Source organism: Meleagris gallopavo, chromosome 2 (assembly GCF_000146605.3).
Source record: "Meleagris gallopavo isolate NT-WF06-2002-E0010 breed Aviagen turkey brand Nicholas breeding stock chromosome 2, Turkey_5.1, whole genome shotgun sequence".
Taxonomy (NCBI): Eukaryota; Metazoa; Chordata; class Aves; order Galliformes; family Phasianidae; genus Meleagris; species Meleagris gallopavo.
Window position 1 is genome coordinate 86680341 of NC_015012.2, and position 4810 is coordinate 86685150.

The window sequence follows — 4810 nt, forward strand, 5'->3', positions numbered from 1 at the left end:
CACCGCCTACGGCTGGAGTGGGAGTTGTGGCGGGAGGGGTGATGATAAGGCGGCTGCGGGCGGAAGCGTGAGGAGAAGTGTTACAAACGGAGGGTGGTGGCGCGCTGGAACAAGTTGCCCAAGGAGGTTGTGGATGCCCCATTCCTGGAGGCATTCGAAGCTAGACTGGATGTGCTCTGTGGCAATAAAGATGCAAAATAAAGGTGCTACATTAGTACTTCCTTCAGAACCATTCCTAAATTAGAGGTTATGAGTAGAATAAGGAAACATCTGTGAGCTTTTAATGGACTTTGAAAGCATGTAATGAAGCTGGGATGTTAGGAAATTAGCGAGCAGAGAAAATTCTGTCTCTAAATAGATTTTGGAGGATAATATGCTGAAATGTACATTTAGAGTGGTATGCTCTTGTTCCCTAGTCGGTGAAGACAGTGAAGGTTAGTGACTATGGGAATCTGGTACAGCTCATTAACAGAACAGACACCAAAGAAGACTGCTTTTGGGTTACTCACCTTTTTGTGATGGAGACAAATACCAAAAGTATCCAATGAATTTAGGGTCTTTTGTCTTAAATGGTTGAAATTTTGACCTCACAGTTGCTTCAGGCATTATGAGAGCTTCATTATCTGGTAATGGCAAAAATTCACATTTTCATGAATAGTTGGTAGTTCTTGTGCAAATATTATCCTTCAGTTCTTCCTTAGCATTCATTGTCCCATAGTACTTACAGAAAGTAGGAATACATTTTTGCGGTTACTATGTTACCAGATTGAATACATGAGGATGTTTTAGCTCTTGTGAGGCAATGAACTCCTGCAAATGGCAATGGATGGCAGAGAAATAAACTTACTTAATGTAAGTGCCCACTTAACAAACTTGCTAGACTTGCTGATACACAATTTCATGGTGTACGTAAACTGGGGATGTAGCATAAGGTGGAGTGATTTCTGTACAGCCAGTACAATGTAAAAATTACAGAATGCTGCAAAGTGTAGAAAGGGTTTTACAGGTTCTTTTACCTCTGAAAAGGGAGGACAAGTGAAAGCAGCATTTCACTTGACTTCCTAAATGAAGGAGTAGATCACGTTCCTAAGAGGTTATAGTCCTATGAAATTCTAAATATTTCCTAAACATCCAAATAATCTTGAAAAAATAATTGGAAAAACAAAGCAACAATGGAATGGTTATACTAAATTTAATGAAGAGGAGCAGTATTCTCAAGTACTTATTTGATAATTCTGAATATTCCCTCTCCTTGTTTGATTTAAATTGGAAGGGATCTTTGAGATGAGGTACTGTAAGGCACTGTAACAAAACATGAGACAAGGCTCATGCCTCTGAAACATGGCTCATATGGTGGGCTATGAGTCACTTCTTAAGACTCACATTGAATCGTATGAAAAATATCTAGAACAATTAAGACAGTTTGTACATATTAAGTATAGTCTTGATTTATTATCAGGAGGTGTACTTTGGTTGACTGGTTTGTTTTGTGGGCTGATTTTCAAGTAGGACAAACAACATTTTGATCTCTTTTTATTTTTGTCCATTCCTAAGTTTCCAAGTGTCAACCATGAATCTCAGATAAACTGAAAATGCTGGGTGTGTTACCTCGTCCAGAATAGCAAATCTTGGTGAGACAATCTACGTATACAGCACCTGGGTGTTTTCAAACCAGAATATATTTGAAGAGGTCTTCGCTACAATGCTTCTTCGCTATTATAGGTGCAGAGATAGGAATAATTGGCTAGAGGAGCTGCAAAATGTGCACCTTGCCTTCATGGACAAAGTTCTAGAAAGTAGTTATGATTGTCCATTTAAACCATTATAATCTCTTCTGTCAAGGTGGGCTTCTCAGTTTATCAGTAAAGCTAACTGTTCTTGTGAGTTCTTTTTGCTCTTTGAATGTGGCTTTCTTAAATAGCATACAAAACTGTAGTGTTTCAGTTGCCATGTACTATAATATTAATACTGAACTTTTAAAACTTTACATAATCTATACTAGAATCTTATGTACGTTGTCTCATGGCCACTTAATTATACTCTGATAGACTAATATTTCCAGCTAATGAGCTCTGTCATTGCAGCTGCTTGTTTATTACTTTCTAATTTCATTGCATTCCAATATGTGAGCTCATCCAATTGTTTCTATATTCCAGACTGCGTCTCTTTTAATAAAGCCTCTGTTTAAACCATCTGCAAATTTCATTAACACACACTTTAGTTCCAAGCTCATAATGAAAGTAACAATGTTAGTAGACTGGATCATAGCTGGATCTAAAACTTTAATGGAATTAAAACTGGATCATTCAGGATCTCCTTTAGAATATTGTCTTTAGCTCTCCCTCTGCTATGAACTATTTTACCTCACATACTTTTCCAGCTTAACATCTTGAACAACTGCATTTCTTTTTCATGTGAGGTAACAATGTACCACATATCAAACTCTATATAATACTACATATTATAGCAGTGCAGATTCAATCTCTTTTACCTTTGTCCAGAAAAAAAATTCCTTAGCAAAACTAGATATCATGATTGTGTGATCACAGGAATCCTAATTTATGTCACTGATATTTTTTGTTCCTTTCTTCCATTGGGGGGCATTTATTGCCACCAAATACTTTTTCCTTTCTCTTGCCTTAGTTGAGATAAACGTTTGGAAAATCATTCTTGACAAGTTTGCAGCAGAAAGATATCTTTGGGCACAGGAGTAGCCACCTCTGACTGGTTAGAACTGAATTTTGATGACGCACAGTGGAATTACAGGCCAGGAAACTAACCCGGAATGGTGCTAATATAGCTCAAAATTGGGGCTATACAGGCGAAAGGATACTCTGACATTTTTCATACTGAACTGTTATCTGACACTCATGCTGGCTATAGTTTGTGCAGAACTGTTGCAGATAAGATAGAGGAGTCATGCCTCAATAGTCTCAGAGGAATTCTAGTCTCATTACTTCTCCACAAGCAGAGTGCCTCCTGAGATTGCCAACATTGGCTTTATGCTTCTATTCCACAGGATAATGAGAGCTTTTCTGTTTTGTGTAGTAGTTCAGTCGAAACAGAAGGGGAACTTCTTGTCTCATATTTTCTCTGTTTATTTTAGTATATGTTTTGTAGAGTGCTAGTATGTAGCGGTAAAGCATTCAAACAAACAAACAAACAAAAATTTTAATAGCCAAAGTAACTTTGTGAACAATATTAGAAAAAGAATCTTGCATGAGCTTATCAGATAGATGTGCATTTATCATTGGCAAAAACCTTTACTGGTAGTTCTTATTTGTCTTTGACAGTATGTGGACAAAATTACGAGGGACATTTATTTCTTGTCATAAAGGAAGGGTAATCTTATGGATCACGGAGTCTGGCAAAATTGTTAAATTTTTTCATCATTGAGATGGCTGTCCATTTTCTAATGCTGATGTTCATGATCAGGAAAATGACATGTTTAGTGTGAGAACTTTTTCAACGAAGGAAAAAACAGTTATTATTTTTCTTTCAGCTGAGGCAGAGGCACTAATTTTATTTTCTCTTTCTATCCTGTAATTTAAGAAATCGCCCCTTTTAGATCCACAACAAACCTGCTGACACAGCACTAGCTTTAGTTTGAGTCTGCAAAATGCTGATAATAGGATAGAGACATACCCTTGTAAATTTTAACTCACCCAGTGAGACAGTGTCTTTGACATACTGTGATCCTAAAGGCCTATCACAGAAGAAAAACACAGCACCATGCTGAAAAATAACAGTCCATCATATAACTGAGAGCATTACTTGACAACATGCTAATAAGCAGATGTCTCTGTTGTTCATGCTGTTGTGGAAAGCTTATGTATCTGCCCTCCAGATAGCTTTTACTGCCTGTGGTTCAGGCTATGATAGCAGCTGTAAAGGGGTGGAAAAGCTAGTTTATCTGACCTCAGTATAAAATTCTCTGTTGAAGGTTTGTGATATTCTCAAACAATGAATGCTCTCAAGCAAACTGACCAAAGACTGCCTGCTTTTCATCCAGTTTTTTGTGGAGATGCAGATGTAGACTATGGAAGATAGCATTAAGGAAGTGTATCCAAAATACTTAACGATCCTATTCTTACTTGGTAAATCAATATCAAAGATACTATTTAAAAGTAGTGTCCTTTTGGATATGTTCAGCCTCATCTTGGTGATACATGTGAGAGCAATTAAAAAAATTTCCACCTCCTGCTGTGAGCTCCACAGTTTATGTGAGTCTCAGGAAAAGTGATGGCAGGGTAAGGTTGGAGTTCAGACTGTGAATTGAGGCAGGAAAGAAGCTGACTCAGCTCCTGAAGAAGTACATAAAGAGTACAGTAGGAGGTGTAAATTTCTTATATCTTCCTGACATGAATGATTGAAGCTCATTTGAAGGCATCTAAAGTACTTTACTTCTGGAGTGTAGAGCTTCAAGCATGTCTTGTGGATGAAGTAGACACAGAAAGACATCAACAGTTACTGTTTCTTCAAAAACAGACAAGGAACGCTATTATTTGTGTAACTATAGTTTGCCCACATCCTGTCAGCAGATCTTGTTTCCCAAGTTAAATAAGGTTTAAGTTCAGGTTCAGAAGAGTGTGACTGGCATACTTAAAAGTATGGAATAGATTCCATACAATTAAATGGACCTGGAAAACAGCCAAGCGAGAGAAGATACAATTTGTGCCTACAGAATGATGAGTTGCCTGGAGAGTACAACTGAAAAGGGCGGCTCTCTCTTCCCAATAAAGAAGCAGTGGCATCAAAAGAAAGTAGTGGAAGGCTGATGCAGAACAAACAACAGTAAGTGCTTTTTTTT